The following is an 18,742-nucleotide window of genomic DNA, read 5'->3' as shown; positions in this document are numbered from 1 at the left end:
GCAAATTACGCTAGTAGGACTACAGGAAGTTTTGTAAGGAGAAATATACGAAGTCTTACAAAGTAGAAAAAGATAGAGATATTGGTTATGAGTTTGAAATGTAATAGGGAAGATAAAAAATGCATACTGAGAGATCAGATTGGAAAATTTTCAGAAAGGATTGATGGAAGTCAAAAATTTGAATAAGATGTAAAAGTATGTTTAATTACTGTTGAAAATGATATGTTAAAAAAACTAATACAAATTTATATATATATATATATAAAGGAATCAATTTCTATCTCCTTCTCCCTGGGACTCTTCTTCCCCTAGCTTCTTGAGCTTATCCACAATTTAGTATAAAATGTACAGCTGCTGCTCCGTTGTAGAGCAGGAAATCCGGAAGTCTTGCCACAAGGAAGCACTTCATTCAAAGTCCTTGAACTTCCTGACACCCAGGTTTGTGTGTTTTGTTGCTGAGAAAAATGTGCTTGAAATCTTGAGTGCTCTTTGGACTGTGGTTACATAAATGTCATTGCAATTGCCTATTAGTGCCTAGTGTGATATCAATAGTCTCTCAGGCTCACCTCTTAAAAGATGTATTTAATTTACTTGAGAGGTTGATCCCTCACCTCAGTGGCGGACTTTGGGCTCTCAAATTTCAGCGGAACCCTGTGCGATGCCAAAATTCAGCACTCCCCGCCTCTTGCGCTCCGTTCTGAAACATTGTTAGGGCGCCCCTCACAGGGTGGTGCCCAGTGTGACCGTGCCGGTCGTGCCACCCTAAAACCACCTCTGCTCCCCTGCTCTACAGTACAAGCATGGGAAAACTTTGGGTCCTCTCCCTTAAAGAAAAGAAAGATGCCATCTATCATAGCATGGGAGGGCCATAGCTCAATATTCAGAATGCAGCAGTGGATTTCATGCTCTTTATTCAGCTCATAGTGGTGAGGAGGAATGAATGTCCCCTCAAAGTATCTGCTTTATATACATTATTTACACAATGGGCTGCACGTGATTGGCTAATTCCGGAATTCTCCTGTAGGCCAATCAGGTTGTGGATTCACTTCCATCTGAAGCCGGATTGGGTGGCTCCTGCAGACCAATCATACTCCTGCATTGTTCTAGGACCAATCAGACTGCTGCATTCTGAATCCTATTGTTCTAGGACCAATCAGACTGCTGCCTTTTGGATCCTATTGTTCTAGGACCAATCAGACTGCTGCCTTTTGGATCCTATTGTTCTAGGACCAATCAGACTGCTGCCTTTTGGATCCTATTCACTCAGCACATAACAGTGGGGCACTTTAGAAGGTCCTAGGTCCAGTTATTGGCATGCCCTGCACTTTCAAAGACAGCCTGCTGCCAACAGGTGTGGAGAAAGACATCGTCCTCTTGCCAGCATCAAAGTAAAATTCAGGGGCCAGTCTGCTTGGCTACTGCATGTGGAACAGCAGCAAGGTGCACCATCTTATAATTCACGTCAGGTGCCAAAATATATTGAGCCAGCCTGCGTTGCTCTGAACTCCTGTGCTCATTCTGGCATTGCCGCTGCAATTTTGCATTTCTTTCAAATGGTTTATTTACTGAGCATTCGTCCTGATTTGTAGGGAGTTTAGGCAAATGGGTCTCTCCAGACTTGTGGCTTTTCTTTGCAGCCTATCAATGACACAGTGCTGGTGTATTAGTAATGGATTTGTACTGGACCATCCACAAATCATTCTACTTTATTAGTGTGCCTGCCATGCTTTCCAATGTTACCACATGACGGTCGTCTGGAGGAGCACTCTTGCACTATAGCAGGACAAAATAGAAACTGGAATATTTGCAGTATGAAAAAGTGACCGGATTTCAACAGGAAGAGGAGCCTATGGGATACACACTGACTGGAAACTAAGAGCCCTTTGGGAGCCTGAATTTGCTGGTATATGTTTGAATCTGCCCCGAAAATAGTCTGGAAACACTCTGGGAGTCCTCTTTGGCTGCTCATGCTCAGACCATGTGCTAGAAAGCCAAGCGAGGCAGATCTCGCAACTCTGAAGTTTAGTTAGAACTGTTAAGATTGTGACACAGAGCACCTAAGGAACACCGTGACCAGTTTCACCGCTAAAAATTGGCCGCTGTTTCTTTAACGCTAAAAGAACTAAGTCAGCATGAGTCAGTGGCCTACAATAACTCATGCAACCTTTCACTAAATTGTACCTGCATATATAGAGTGGTCAGTGTTAGTGTTGGGTGTGGGTTGGTTGGATGGTAGAAAGCTGGTTGCATTTGGTGTGTGTAAAAGCTGTCGGTCGTGGTTGGAGAAGAAGACTTTTTAAGAATAGAAGCAGCAATATTCTGCAAGAATGTTGTTGTTGTTTAGTCATTTAGTCGTGTCCAACCCAGAGAGTTTCACTGTAAATGGAAAGGTGAGGTACAATATAATTAAACAAAACAAAATAGGAACTCCACCTGTTGAGTTTCCTCCAGTGAGGCAACACATTTTGTCAATTTCTCTGTTGTTTTATCATCACAAGAAGTCTGAGAGGTAGTTGTTTAGTCATGTCCGACTCTTCGTGACCCCCTGGACCAGAGCACGCCAGGCACTTCTGTCTTCCACTGCCTCCAACAGTTTAGTCAAACTCATGCTGGTAGCTTCGAGAACACTATCCAACCATCTCGTCCTCTGTCGTCCCCTTCTCCTAGTGCCCTCCATCTTTCCCAACATCAGGGTCTTTTCCAGGGAGTCTTCTCTTCTCATGAGGTGGCCAAAGTATTGGAGTCTCAGCTTCAGGATCTGTTCTGCAAGAACAAGAATACTCTTTCTCAAAGACTCTTTTGTGCCAACTAAGGTCTGAGGACTAGGCAAAGGAGTAAAAAGGTCAGAACCTTTTTCCTTTTCAAACACTGACAAGCAGGACAAAATAGAAACTGGAATATTTGCAGTGTGAAAAAGTGGCAGGATTTCAACAGGAAGACGAGCCTATGGGATACACACTGACTGGAAACTAAGAGCCCTGAAACTTTTGGAGCCTCCCCAATACAATAAGGAGCACAGATCATCACGAATATACCATGAAAGGAGCATGTGAAGGGCCTTGGTATTGCATCAAGCAAATACTGTATTTTTCGCTCTATAAGACGCACCAGACCACAAGACGCACCTAGTTTTTGGAGGAGGAAAACAAGAAAAAAAATATTCTGAATCTCAGAAGCCAGAACAGCAAGAAGGATCGCTGTGCAGTGAAAGCAGCAATCCCTCTTGCTGTTTTGGCTTCTGGGATAGCTGCACAGCCTGCAATCGCTCCATAAGACGCACACACATTTCCCCTTTCTTTTTAGGAGGGAAAAAGTGAGTCTTATAGAGCAAAAAATAATGTACTTTATTCCACTATGTCTAATCCATTTCCTTATCACTTTCCCAACAGCAACAAGTCGAATCTTTTGGGGAAGTGAGTCTGTTTTTGCAAGACAATCAACTTTAATTGCACAACCTGAATTTGCTGGTATGTGTTTGAATCTGCCCCAAAATAGTCTGGGAGTCCTCTTTGGCTGCTCATGCTCAGACCATGTGCTAGAAAGCCAAGCGAGGCAGATCTCGCAACTCTGAAGTTTAGTCAGAACTGTTAAGATGGTGACACAGAGCACCTAAGGAACACCAGTGGGGAAGTATATGAGCCAAGTATATTGTGCATAGCTGCTGATCCCCACACAAAGTCCCAAATGCCAGCGGATGTTTCTTTTCGTACTTTAAATCATGCTTTCAGGGTGAGCACACAGTGATGACAAGCACATGTGAACGCCTGCTTCAGTTAGCAGGCTGTCTGAAGCATGAACTCCTGGACTCTCTAGCTGGGGTGAGGCCAGGAGGTGGGTTACCGTATTTTTCGCTCTATAAGATGCACCAGACCACAAGACGCACCTAGTTTTTGGAGGAGGAAAACAAGAAAAAAAATATTCTGAATCTCAGAAGCCAGAACAGCAAGAGGGATCACTGCGCAGCGAAAGCAGCAATCCCTCTTGCTGTTCTGGCTTCTGGGATAGCTGCACAGCCTGCATTCGCTTCATAAGACGCACACACATTTCCCCTTACTTTTTAGGAGGGAAAAAGTGAGTCTTATAGAGCAAAAAATACGGTAATTTACTTACTCCCTGAACTTGGCAAGGGCTGGTTGCTCCTAACACCACCCAGGGAGTCAGCACTCAGCCAAGGGGATTGAATGGCACATCACTACACTGAGAAAAGGACCACTCGGTATGTTAAGAGACAGCAAGCAGATGCTTGGACGCCTGTCTTCCTGGCAATGTCTCGCTTTCCACAACATGCGATGTGACATCACAGGGCATTACTCCACCTCTGCAGCTGACGGCAAATGATTGGTGTGTGTGTGTGGAGGCAGCGAAACACACAGTGTGGTGAAGATGTTGTGTCATGTTTCGCGCAAGAGTTTCTAGGAACAGAGAGAAGGAGATACAGGCCAGCTGTGGCTCCACGTCAGTTATGATGCCTGCTTTGACCCTGAGGAAAGAACGAGATGTTATCTCTCTCATACACACACAGAGAGTTCTGCTTGCCTTGGAATGAAACATGGGAAGATGCCTTCTTCCAAGTCAGAGCAGAGGTTCATCTCGATCAGTATCCTCGCGTCCTGGCATGGGCAGGAGGTAGATTGGCATCTGCTGGTGGAGCTTAGCTCACTTGCAATAGATCAGGAAGGCTTCACGACCAGCAGGAACTAAAAAAGTTTCTTTCCCAATTTAAGGACTATTTGAAAAAATATTGTAATATTAAAAATTAGAAATTACTCGAAAGAAACAAATAGGCCTAGGATTAAACTAAGTTATAATGAAATAAATGGGATTTAGAATGTGAAGAAAAGTGAATAAGATGGACTATAATTGGAAATTGTTTTAGTTTAATAATGATATTGGAAAGCTGTTGTTTTTAATTACAAGGAAACTCAGAAGGGAGGGAATTGAGGAAGTCAACCAAGATGTTTAAAAGGTTGGATTTGTGAAGAATTAAGTTTGTTGCTATTGTTTATCTGTTTATTGTTCCCTTTTTTCTGTTTTTGTGTATCATTTTGCTTTGTGGTTTGTGTTATCATCGTGGAAAATCTAATAAAAAAATTATTTTATTTTTTTTAAAAGTTTCTTTCCCACATACATAGCGGGATGCTGAACACAAATGCTTGCAGGGGGCGGGACACACACAATGGAGCTAAGGTTTTGTGTGAAGGGGCCTGTGTGTTGCTTCTGCTGCTGATCACAGCTTCCTGAACCCAGCAGGCATTCCAGGACACTCTTTTCCTTAATTTTTAGCATCATATGTTCATCCCATGGAGTCACTATTTTGCACCTGGCTGTGGTCAGCGGACCTTGGATTTCTAGTTTTTAAAAAAGTACCATATTTTTCGCTCTATAAGACGCAACAGACCACAAGACGCACCTAGTTTTTGGAGGAGGAAAACAAGAAAAAAAATATATTCTGAATCTCAGAAGCCAGAACAGCAAGAGGGATCGCTGCGCAGCGAAAGCAGCAATCCCTCTTGCTGTTCTGGCTTCTGGGATAGCTGTGCAGCCTGCATTCGCTCCATAAGACGCACATACATTTCCCCTTACTTTTTAGGAGGGAAAAAGTGAGTCTTATAGAGCAAAAAATACGGTATATCCTGTAATTCTGCTGTGTGACCATTATTGGTGCTCTTAACTGGACTAAGCATCCTCTCTTACCACTCACTGGTTTTCATTTGTGTTGGATTGGCATACACAGGCCCGGGGGACCTCGAGGGCATTCCACAAATGGGGAGCCACTGCAGAGAAGGCCTCTCATGTAGTTCAGAGATCTCTGGAGCCCACAAAGCTGGCTATTTCTGCTCAAGGCAGTGCTGCCGATTGCAGCATTTTCTTCTTTCTTTCTAGCCAAGACACCCAGGAACTTGTTATTTGAAAAGCAGATGTAGAAACTCCTGAGCTGAAGCTCTGGGGCCTGACGTGTTCCTCCCCACTGCTTCCCAAGGCGATACACACGTGGTCTTTAACCAGAAACAACCACTCAGCATTTTGGAGCCAAGGCCATCCTCTGGTTTTTGAAGGCACGCACAACAGCCAATGCCATCTCCAGCACTATCTGCCGCTGGCTCATGTCTGTGTCACCGAGCCAATCTCCAGAATAATGGAAACAAGGTCAAGGGCAGCCAAACAACAGATAAGCACCAAATTAATTTCTTGTGGTAGCCAATACACAGGGAAATCGCAACAGCATCAGCAGAAAGGAAGGGAACTTCAGAGTAGGATGGAAAGATGGGTTTTTTGAGGTGATCAGTTTGAGTGTGTCTCCGCTTTTGTCGAACAGTCTAGCACAGAGGTCCCCAAACTAAGGCCCATGGGCTGAATAAGGCCCAAGGGACTCGTTTATCCGGCCCGCGGCGACCCCTGCTGCCTGCTGCTGCCGCCTACTCTTACCGGTGCTGTGTTGCACGGCTGCCCCCTTCCGGGTCGGAGCACAGGAAATAGCTTGTGCACATGCGCAAGCATTATTTCTGGTGCACATCCGGGTCAGACGAGGCCCGTGCACATGCGCACTAGCTATTTCCGGTGCTCCTCTGACCTGGAAGTGCTCAGAAAATAGTGTGTGCGCATGCGTATGGGCACGTGCTCCCCCGCCCTCCAGCCCACCACTCGATCAGCACTGGAGACACCTGCCCGAGGTTTGCTGACCCCTGTCTAGCACATCCAGACTCGCTGAATGGAAATGGATAGACCAGGGCAGTCCAATGTGTGGCCCAAGGTGTCAAATGAGTGGCAGCGTTTGACACCCGCCCAGCCCTTGAACTGCCTTCCCGAAGCCAAGTAAGCAAGGTGCTGGGCTTTGGGAAGGAGTCGTGAGAGCTCTGACAGGATCCTAGAGTCCTCCACCCTCCTTCCCAAAGCCTACTTAATGTTTTCCCAGCTTTGGGGTGGAGGTGTGAGGGCTCTAGCCCCCTCCAGAGCCTCATGCCTCCTTCCCAAAGCCCAGCACCTTGCTTATCTGGCTTTGGGAAGGCAGCATGAAAGCTTGCGGCGGCATCAAATTTTGTCCTCACTCCCCCTCTCCCATGCACAAGGCAGTGTGCGGCCCGTGGATTCTGTGTCGAAGTACTCTTGCAGCCCACTTGGTATGAAAAGTTGGACCACCCTGAGGAGATTTCACCCCTCCCATATCCAAGAATCTGCTGATGTTCTCTGCTGATTCTCCAGAGAGGAGGGGGCGGTTTCTGCTCTCTACTTATTCCGCTCCAGCCTCACATCAAACACTCGGAGAGAGAGAGACTAAGAGTCGGAGAGAGAGAGACTGAGTGTTAAAGAGAGATCATGTGTATAGATAAGGTTGCTGCTAAGAGCAGCTGCAGACACTCAGTGCAGTTCAGCATTTTTCGTTTAGACCTCATTTAGCTCTGTATATAGTTGTTTATTATAGTTGTAGATAGAATAAAGAAGATATTCTACAGAGCTGCTCTCCGAGTCGTCTATACTCTGCTATCCTCTGCTGTGCGATGACTGTCTTCTTGTGAAAGTGAATCCGGTGCTCACAACTCTAAGCTGTGAGTCCACAGCACTTTGACCTGTTCCTGTGCAGAAGGTGGTCTCTGGAAGTGCTACCCAGCTTGTCTGGCCCATTCGGGGCTGAAGTGTGTGAGTCCAGTTGGTGACACTGGCTCAAGGGCGATGCTGCCACACCCTGGGATAGACTGTTGGTTAGGAAGCAGGAAGGGCTGTGGCTTAGTAGTAGATCCTTTGCCTTGCAAACAGACGGTGCCAGATTCAATCCCTGGCATCTCTAAGAAAGAGTGCTCCTCCTCACTGACAACACAGGTGTCTGGCATTGGAGAGCCAGATTTGCCAATACACAGTTGTGGGTGCATAAGACCCACAGAATTCACATCCCCTCCAAGTGTCCCAATTTTCCATGGACAGTCCCGGAATCACGAAAACCACCCCAGTTTCTGATTTGATCCCGGAATGTTCCTGTTTTCCCCACCAGTGCAGCTGCTGCTGGGCTCAGTTGATGCTTGTCCCAAGCAGCAGCAGCAGCAGTGAGGGAGCATCCCGTTGCCTCTCCATGACCACTGCTGCCAGCTTCCTCCCTTGGCCAGCTAGTAGTGGCAGCTGGAGAGAAGGCAAGAGGAGGGGAGGCTGCCACTGCTGAGCCCCAGCCCTGTGTGTCACAGCAACTCTGAGGGGAAGGCAGAGGGCAGGAAGAAAGGGAGAGCAGAGCAGAGCTTGAGAAGTCTTTTTCTTTTTTTAAAAAAAAATGCTTTGTGCGTCCACATCCATTCCTGCCCCTTTCTAAAATCTATTTACAGGTGTGTGTTTTCCTTTTTGTATGTCTACCAAAGAAGGCAGGGACGCGGGTGGCACTGTGGTCTAAACCACAGAGCCTAGGGCTTGCCGATCAGAAGGTTGGTGGTTCGAATCCCCACGACAGGGTGAGCTCCCGTTGTTCTGTCCCTGCTCCTGCTAACCTAGCAGTTTGAAAGCATGTCAAAGTGCAAGTAGATAAATAGGTACCACTCAGGAAGGGAAGGTAAACGGCGTTTCCGTGCGCTGCTCTTGTTCACCAGAAGCTGCTTAGTCATGCTGGCCACATAACCCGGAAGCTGTACGCCGGCTCCCTCAGCCAATAAAGTGAGATGAGCGACACAACCCCAGAGTCGGTCACGACTGGACCTAATGGTCAGGGGTCCCTTTACCTTTACCAAAGAATAATATACAATAAAATTGGGATTAAGGGCATGCACACTGTGTCCTGTTGGTGTGGTGGGGGCACCCGCCCTTCTTCTGATACAAAATGCTCTGGGGGTGAAGTGGGGGGACGGACCAAAAAATAGGGGGTTGAGGAGGGTCAGTTGCAGGAGGGAGTGAGAAATGTCTTTATTTTCATCTGAGGAATGTTGGAAGGTATGAAATCAATAGGGCATAAATGTGCCTCAGCCTGTGTGGGATTGTGGCTAGCTGGGCTGGGGGGGCTGGTCAGGAGGGGGAGGAGCTTAGGGAGGAGGAGCCCAGCAACCCCCGGGAGGGACTGGGTGGGTTGATGCCAGCTGTGTCGAGGCCTTGGGAGTCTGAAACCCTGGTAAGCCATTGCCAGTCAGTGCAGACAATATTCAGCTTGATGGATCAATGGTCTTACTCAGGGGTCAGCAAACTTTTTCAGGAGGGGGCCGGTCCACTGTTCCTCAGACCTTGTGGGGGGCTGGACTATATTTTTGGGGGGAAATGAACGAATTCCTATGCCCCACAAATAACCCAGAGATGCATTTTAAATAAAAGGACACATTCTACTCATGTAAAAACACACTGATTCTCGGACCATCCGCGAGCCGGATTTAGAAGGCAATTGGGCCGGATTCGGCCCCCAGGCCTTAGTTTGCCTACCCATGGTCTGACTCTTCGATTTATCCACATTTCGGTTTATCCTGTTCCTAGAAAGCAAGGGTCTGCATTTGCCCCACAGCTTTCCCCTGAAAAACACATCACTGAACTGGAATAAACAGCCATCTTCAGCAAATCCAATTGCCATTTGTTCCAATTTGGCTGCAAAGAGTGGGTTTCCCTGGGCGAAGTGGCAGAGCAAAGGGGGCATATGAATGAGCCCTTGGGATAAGGCAAATCCCTGTGTTCCTGTAAATACCAATCCTCTGGAGACTGGGGCAACCTCAGGGAGCTGGAGGCCATAAACTAAGGATAAAGGTACCCCTGCCCATACGGGCCAGTCTTGACAGACTCTAGGGTTGTGCACCCATCTCACTCAAGAGGCCGGGGGCCAGCGCTGTCCGAAGACACTTCCGGGTCACGTGGCCAGCGTGACATCGCTGCTCTGGCGAGCCAGAGCCGCACACGGAAACGCCGTTTACCTTCCCGCTAGTAAGCCGTCCCTATTTATCTACTTGCACCTGAGAGTGCTTTCGAACTGCTAGGTTGGCAGGCGCTGGGACCGAACGACGGGAGCGCACCCCGCCGCGGGGATTCGAACCGCCGACCTTTCGATCGGCAAGCCCTAGGCACTGAGGCTTTAACCCACAGCGCCACCCGCGTCCCTAAGGATATTTGCTCCAAAATGTAAAGGTTTGTTCTTTAGCCACTTCTCAGTGAGATTACGTTATACTAAATTTATTTAATTTATAGACCACTTTTCGTTCCAAAGACACTCCCCAATCCCACCCTGAGCAGTGATAAGAATATTGCTATGAAAGGAAAATACAATGAAAGATGTAGATACTGTTGTGCTTTTATAATATGTGAAAATAAAGAGGAGGGATATTTGACAGGTCAGGACCTCCACATCTGGCATAGGCTGCCATTGCAGATGTATCACAACAGCTACATGAATATTAAAAAATTGCGCTGTCAGAGCAATGCTGGAGATGAGGAGTTGAATAATGTTCTTGTTCCAGGGAAATTCTCTCCACTGTGGCTGTTTGTGGTGCTGTAGTCCCTATTTCCACAATCTGGATGTCTTTTCTGCAGGAATTTCTCTCCCTTGGCTTCTTAAAGCTAAATGTTTGCAATTCCTGAAGAGGGTTTTCTCCCCAACCTCTGCTCTGTTTTAGCTGACAGGTGTTTGGGTGAACTTCATTTTCTTCTGACATTATTTCTTAATGGGTGGGAGAGCTCAGTTAAGGCTGTCATAGTTCCACAGCAAATAACATTGTTCTTCACTCTTATCATCATTTTTTAAGGCTCTTCTGGAAATTGTAAATGGAACTTTAGTTGGAGAGAATGTAAATTGTGTTGGAGGAGCGCCAGTTACTCAGAAAATACCTTTCTGCTTCCAATATGTTTGCTGTTAACACACACTGCCAACTGTAAAATTCAAGGCTGCGCAACTATTATCTGGCACATGTTTTACTAAGTCATGAGGAGGACGGGCAACCCCCCCCCCAAAAAAAAAATCATACACAGAAACCAAGACATTCAGCTCTGACTTGTTCCTCAGGTTCATCACTCCCCCGCTCCTCTGTGTTTATATGCAGCAATCTGACATGAAACAATGGAAAAGTCTGAGCCTGTTCCATCACTTATGTTCAAGCCATGAAAAGGTTTGCCTGGTAAAATTTCGTCTCTGTCACCTTCATTCGTTGTCCAGCGTGACTGCATTATCACCACTGGGAGGGCCAGCCTTGCCCTATAGTGCCAGGAAAATGGGGCAAATAATTGCACACCACCGCGAACATTTGTGATATGAAAACCTAAGAAGATTTCAGGAGGAATCTATGGGGCATTGAACCAGTTGGAAACCATGCAGAACGTCCACCCCAAAACTTTGCAGGCAGAAAAGCGTATCGAATTTGGGATCGTGGATAACTGTGCCAATACTATGATGATCGCCAGTAACCATGGACACACGATGGAAGGGTCATGTGGAAGGTCCAACACACACACAAAGACAAATCGTATCCCCTGTGCATCTTCAGTTACTTTCTCAAGCTGTTAGTTTTCACATTCCATCAGTTTCTCAACCAAACAAACACCCACTAGCAATTATTTCCCATAAAGAGAAGTCACCCAGACCATTTGCTTCCTCTGAGGAACCAAGGCTCACCCACTCTGAACCATCAACCAAGGACAGTGCTTTTTTAAAAAAATATTTAGGGGTACTCTCATTTTGACTGAAGAAAATCATCATTTTATATTTCAAATCGGGGAAAATATTTCAAATCGGGGAAAGGTTGTTTTCTGCTGCTCCAGAGAAGCAGACACGGAGCAATGGATCCAAACTACAAGAAAGAAGATTCCACCTAAACATTGGGAAGAACTTCCTGACAGTAAGAGCTGTTCGACAGTGGAATTTGCTGCCAAGGAGTGTGGTGGAGTCTCCTTCTTTGGAGGTCTTTAAGCAGAGGCTTGACAACCATATGTCAGGAGTGCTCTGATGGTGTTTCCTGCTTGGCAGGGGGTTGGACTCGATGGCCCTTGTGGTCTCTTCCAACTCTATGATTCTATGAAACTAAATACAGTAATAATAATAATAATAATAATAATAATAATAATAATAATAATTTATTTATTATTTATACCCTGCCCACCTGGCTAAGTTTCCCCAGCCACTCTGGGCGGCTTCCAATCAAGTGTTAAAAACAATACAGCATTAAATATTAAAAACTTCCCTAAACAGGGAAATAGACAAATAGAAAAAAGTACAAAGATTCACAAAATGTTAAGGGTATGCGTACCCCTGCACCTCCCCCAAGAAAAAAAGCACTGACCAAGTATAACCTGCTTAGGAAAAGCGCCCGTGTGGTGCAGTGCTCAGAGTGTCAGATCAGGAGTTGGGAGACCAGGGTTCAGTTCCCACCTCGGCCATGAAGCTCATTGGGCGACCTTGGGCCAATCACTGCCTCTTAGCCTAACCTACCTCACAGGGTCGTTGTAAGGATTAAATGAGGAAGTGAGGGAACTATGTACGCCACTTGGAGCTCTTTGGAGAAAAGGGGAGATATAAATGCAATAAATAGATAATATGGCCAGCACGACCGGACAGCTTCGAAACAATATGAAAGAGTGCTCCCAAAATCCAGACAGTTCTGTGCTCGTGGCATTCTGAAATGTGTCAGTCAGATTTATGGTTTGTCTTTGAATGTGATCTATTGATTGCTTCATATGCTGAAGAGGACCTCCAAAGTTGTTCTCAGTGCAGACTCATGTTTGAGAAGGCCATCCTTCAGGTGCTCTGACCCCCCAAATATTTGCTTCAATTAATTCATTTATTTGTTTAAAGCATTTTCACCCCAAAGGCAGCCAAAGGCAAACGCCAGCACTTTGAATTACATCTAGAAATTGTCCAGTTCTTTAAGCGCTGGTGAGATAGGTCTCCACCCCAATTAGGAACCTAGTGTTGTATTTTGAACTGCAGTTTCCAAACAGTCTCCAAACGCAGTCCCAGGTGCAAGGCATTGCAGTAGTCAAATTGCCGGTTAGCATTAGAAGGGCCAGCTGTCACTAATTTGGAAGTGTGGTCTACTGGTTACCTACCCCTCTGCTTTAGGGGAGCCAGGAAGTGAAATGAAATAAGAATCGTCATTTACTTCACACAGAAAATGCACTCTAGATATGATTAAGAATGACAAGAGCGAGTCTGTCTTCACTCCAGTTCAGTCCAGTCATTTCCCACCTACCTCCAGGATAGCTAGATTTTAGGAGCCACAATGCCAGAATTATGGCAAGAAGCATATCTGTGTGCTGAGTGGGTTAGCATGACTCAAGGTGAAGGACATGGCCCAACCAGTAAACTACTGAGGCAGTTTATCACTCACTGTTAAGTCAAAGTATTGGAATACAGTGTCTCCAAGTCTCAATGTCAGTGAGACATGCTATCTTTGTTATTGTTCTGCTTTTCCTTCACTGAGACGGCGGAAACACAGAGGAGTGGCTCTCCGTGTTCTGAAAACAGATTATCAAAAGAAGTCACCCTGACTTCCAGATCGATGGGAGATAATTCCCCTGCTCTCTCATGCCACGACATTTCCCCCCTTCCTCTTCCATAACCTCAATCGGAGATATGTCCTTCCTGTCAAGGAAGCACAGACCACCAGTTTGGGTCTAGATAAAGACTGGCCCCCAGTCACCCTTGATCAGGACTCACTCTAGATTTGAGGGATTCTCTGGGCAAAGTGACCTCTGTCTGGTGGGGCCCTGGGCATGGGCGTAGCCTGGGGGGCAGAGGGGGCAACTGCCCTCCTTAATCAAGTAAATAAATAAAAATCCTTAACTAAAAGCAGAATGATGATTCTTGGTTGATGTTGTGGTGCATTCTAGCAATGCAACTGGCAACCCGGCTAAACGATAGACTTCGATTCTGAAGCTGAATTGCACATGGGGAAGGAGAAGAAACTCAGCAAAGAACATTTATAAGAGTTGAACTTTGCAGACCTAGGAAAAGAGGCAGAAATCTTTTACCCTACCACAAAAAGGCTCTGCTCATCTCTCTTGCTCAGCTGTGTACCTCCTGTTCCCTGGAGTGGTCATTCAGTACCTTGTGTAGAGTAAAGACCTGGCTAAGGTCAACGATGACAGGGGAGCGTCTCCATGGGTTCTACTTACTGAGTGTGTGTGTGTGTATGATGAATTTTTATTTTAAGGTGTGAAATTACATACCACAGATGGCTTTAGAGGCTTAAAAACAACACACTGTTCTTTTTCCAACCCATAAATTTGCCCTAAGAGAACTCTGAAGAAAGAGGAAAGCGTTTTACGGACCTCTTTGAAGCAACACTATTACAGTGGTACCTCGGGTTAAGAACTTAATTCGTTCTGGAGGTTCGTTCTTAACCTGAAACTGTTCTTAACCTGAAACACCATTTAGCTAATGGGGCCTCCTGCTGCTGCCACACCACCGGAGCACGATTTCTGTTCTCATCCTGAAGCAAAGTTCTTAGCCCGAGGTACTATTTCTGGGTTAACAGACTCTGTAACCTGAAGCGCATGTAACCTGAAGCATATGTAACCAGAGGTTAAGAACGGACCTCTGGAACGAATTAAGTTCTTAACCCGAGGTACCACTGTATAGGGCTTGCTGCTTCTTTCTGCTCAGAGCTTCGCTTGCCAATTTCTGCACATACAATCATACTGATGTCAAACACACAGAAACAGGCTTAGCCAACTTTTTTTCCTGGGCGTTGGGCAACCTTAACAGAGGGAGCTGCTGTTAGAAATCTAAATATTAAAAGATATATTTGAGAACTTCAGGGGAGAAATGTCCCCATCTCCTCATCAGTTTGTTTGTTTGCTTGCTTGCTCCTGCCACACTTTGCCGTATTTCAGACTACTTTTAGGGGAAGAAGTGAAATCTCAAAGGGCGCACAACTGGATCTAAGAAAGACCAGAGCAGAAAGAATTAGCTGAACTATGAAAGCGGGGCATCATGAGCTCTTTTAAGTCCCACTGCAAGCATAAAATGCCACAGCTTTCACTGATGAGAAACTTAAAGTCACCGTTCTATGGTCACGATTCAAGGAAACAGAAACGTTTGGTGTGTAGAAGCATACCAATAATGTGCAATAAATGAGAGTCTGATTTGAGCTTTGGTCTTGTCTGTCCCGTTCTCTGCTACAGCAGTCTCCGTGTACAGGGAGGTCCATTCATTTCAGGCAAGTTTTAAATAACAGCTATTGAGCCCACGTAAATCCCCTTTTGCCATAGCAACAGCCCCTGGCATTTGGTAGCTCATAAGACCCTGTTTAAGCAAAGACAGTAGAGATCTCCATTCAAAATAGCCTGGCATGTTGCATCTTTGAATTGCACTCAGTAACATGGGAGAAAGAAATCATCTTATTGCATTCATGGGGGCTCTTTATTCTCCCCCCAATTTCCACAGTTAAGCTTCCATTCAATGGAATTAAATACAGGATGGCTAAGGGTATATAAATGCCAAACTTCTCCCAAACAATCCTGGAAACTGTAGTTTGGCTATAGACTTCCCAAGGCCCCCCTTCACCGAACTATGTTTCCCAAGGGAAGACAGATAAGGACCAATGATCTCAACTAGTGTAAGCTTGCAATGTTATTATTTGCCTCGTTTACGACCACAACCACTCTCATCTGTTTAATACATTTTATAACCTATTCCCTTGCTATGGCCACAGAGATGTGTTTGACCTCCTACAACCTGCCTGCATTTATTTCAGGTGGTGCATGAATGTAATTTTCTAAAAACCAGATCACCTGGCAATGAGTTTTGAAATTGAGAAGCAATTCAGGTTTGTTTGGTTTTTTAAAAAAGAATTTGAAGCATTTAGTATTTTGGGGAGTGCTCATTAAAGGGGCATTGTAGCCCCCTTTGGGCAATGTTCTTGTGCTTTTTACAGCTGTGTGGAACAATTTATGGAGAAAAGCATCATGTAAACCTCTGTCAGCAACTACTAGAGAATGTTCTCTCAGAACTGTGCATGGATGGTATTTAACACCGAGGTGCCTATCTTATATAAAGCGCAATAGCTCGGTGTTGTTTTGGAAAGGATGTCAAATTATAGGTATATACCAACATATGTGGTGGGAATGTCCACAAATAGAGCAGTTTTGGGAGCATTTTTTATAGAGATATCTCAGCTAGCTCAGTCAATCCCAATAACCCTGATTTTAGCCTTACTTAATTTATATGCTTCAGATATGGAATAATTAAGAAGTAAGGAACTGGTTTGCTGTAATCACCTCATTATGTACCGTAAAATAATATGGTTTGTATTTACCTCCCCCAAGTGACTCATTTTTTGTTAGTCATGTCATGTTAGTGATTTATGTTTGTACAATGTTTGTAGCAGAAGATTAATTAAACAAGAATAATAAACCCAGCTGCGTGGAAAGGCATGAATTTGACAGGTACTGCAGTTGTTCATTTACCAGTTCCCTGTCTGTCTTCTGCTCTTTCTCCTGGCTGCTCAAAGCAGCTAATATGTGATTTCCAGGAAGTCGTCCGCCCAGGCAGACGATGCGCCGGACAATGCTTAGTTTTTGCAGCAAAGGTGAGGTGAGGTTAAAACTACAGGATCCCTGCCAGGGAAAAGTTTAGAACGGTAGCTAATTTCTCAGACCTAAATATAGAAATATGTTTTCTGGAACACAGCTTAGATGTATATTCTGAAGTGTGTTTAGATGTTGATTCAACAACTCACCAGAAACCATGAAGGAACAACATCAGGCTCGTTTGCTACACTATTAGGACGCCTCTAGTTTACTTAACATGACTAAGTAGACCTATTTTTGTCTGACAGATGTAAGCAGAAGTAACCAGTGTTTACTGAAATCCTGACCTAGCCATACCACCCCATTCTCCTTCATAGTTTATTTTTACTTCAGATACCCGCAAAACTAGCTTGGATTGCAACTTTTATTCCATTCACAGTGCAGAGTTCGTGTTTGTGTCCAGTTCTGGGCACCACAGTTCAAGAAGGACACTGACAAACTGGAACGTGTCCAGAGGAGGGCAACCAAAGTGGTCAAAGGCCTGGAAATGATGCCTTATGAGGAACGGCTAAGGGAGCTGGGCATGTTTAGCCTGGAGAAGAGGAGGTTAAGGGGTGATATGATAGCCATGTTCAAATATATAAAAGGATGTCATATAGAGGAGGGAGAAAGGTTGTTTTCTGCTGCTCCAGAGAAGCGGACACGGAGCAATGGAGCCAAACTACAGGAAAGAAGATTCCACCTAAACATTAGGAAGAACTTCCTGACAGTAAGAGCTGTTCGACAGTGGAATTTGGTGCCAAGGAGTGTGGTGGAGTCTCCTTCTTTGGAGGTCTTTAAGCAGAGGCTTGACAACCATATGTCAGGAGTGCTCTGATGGTGTTTCCTGCTTGGCAGGGGGTTGGACTCGATGGCCCTTGTGGTCTCTTCCAACTCTATGATTCTATGATTATATGAATTTTCTGCCTCCCCCTCTGCGCAACTTTCCAACTCCAGACCTTTTTACACTGAATGTGGAAGGTTTGAAACCAGATATTAATTTTATTTATTTCTGGTATCCATAGTTTGCATGACAGCATCTTAAAAATCAGAAACATCACCTTGCCAACAAAGGCCTGTATAGTTAAAGCTATGGTTTTCCCAGTAGTGATGTATGGAAGTGAAAGCTGGACCATAAAGAAGGCTGATTGCCGAAGAATTGATGCTTTTGAATTCTGGTGCTGGAGGAGACTCTTGAGAGTCCCATGGACTGCAAGAAGATCAAACCTATCCATTCTTAAGGAAATCAGTCCTGAGTGCTCCCTGGAAGGACAGATCCTGAAGCTGAGGCTCCAATAATCTGGCCACCTCATGAGAAGAGAAGACTCCCTGGAAAAGACCCTGATGTTGGGAAAGATGGGGGGCACAAGGAGAAGGGGACGACAGAGGACGAGATGGCGGGACAGTGTTCTTGAAGCTACCAACATGAGTTTGACCAAACTGCGGGAGGCAGTGGAAGACAGGAGGGCCTGGCATGCTCTGGTCCATGGGGTCACGAAGAGTCAGACACGACTAAACGACTAAACAACAACAGTTTGCTTGATTCAGAATTTCTGGATGGTGCACATAATTTATTTATTTTTTGAAGACAAAGAATTAGAACAATTAACATTGGTAAATAAAACCAGACAGCTACCTTACAATGCCTGCTGAAAGAGGAAAGTCTTTGAAGCTCAGGAAGGAGTGGGGCTGTCTAATCTCAGTCAGGAGGGAGTCCTGCAGGATTTTAATCACATTCAACTGAAAGTATGTAGAAATCTCCGTCATCAGAAACACTGCATTTCTGGAGTGGCACCCATCTTGCGGGTTGGGTTTGCATGTTTCCCAATTCAACTGCTCACAAAGTGCCTGAATGGGATTTACTTTGATACCTAAATGCATCTGATGACTACAGTATTTTCTATGTCATTTAGCAGGAAGGATGAGTTCTGTCACCACAGAGCAGTCTGGTTATCTACATAGGTTTATTGTTTTGTCTTGCCCATTAGTGCCCTATCAGAAATCAAAGTGGTTCACGCAAACCACATTAAGTAGGTAAAGATGTCTTTAAAGGTAAAGGGACCCCTGACCATTAGGTCCAGTCGTGGCCGACTCTGGGGTTGCGGCGCTCATCTCGCTTTATTGGCCGAGGGAGCCGGCGTAGAGCTTCCGGGTCATGTGGCCAGCATGACTAAGCCGCTTCTGGCGAACCAGAGCAGCACACGGAAACACCGTTTACCTTCCCGCTGGAGCGGTACCTATTTATCTACTTGCACTTTGACGTGCTTTCGAACTGCTAGGTTGGCAGGAGCAGGGACCGAGC

This window comes from Podarcis tiliguerta (assembly GCF_965153285.1).
Source record: "Podarcis tiliguerta genome assembly, chromosome: 11".
Lineage (NCBI taxonomy): Eukaryota > Metazoa > Chordata > Lepidosauria > Squamata > Lacertidae > Podarcis > Podarcis tiliguerta.
This window is presented reverse-complemented; position numbering follows the sequence as displayed.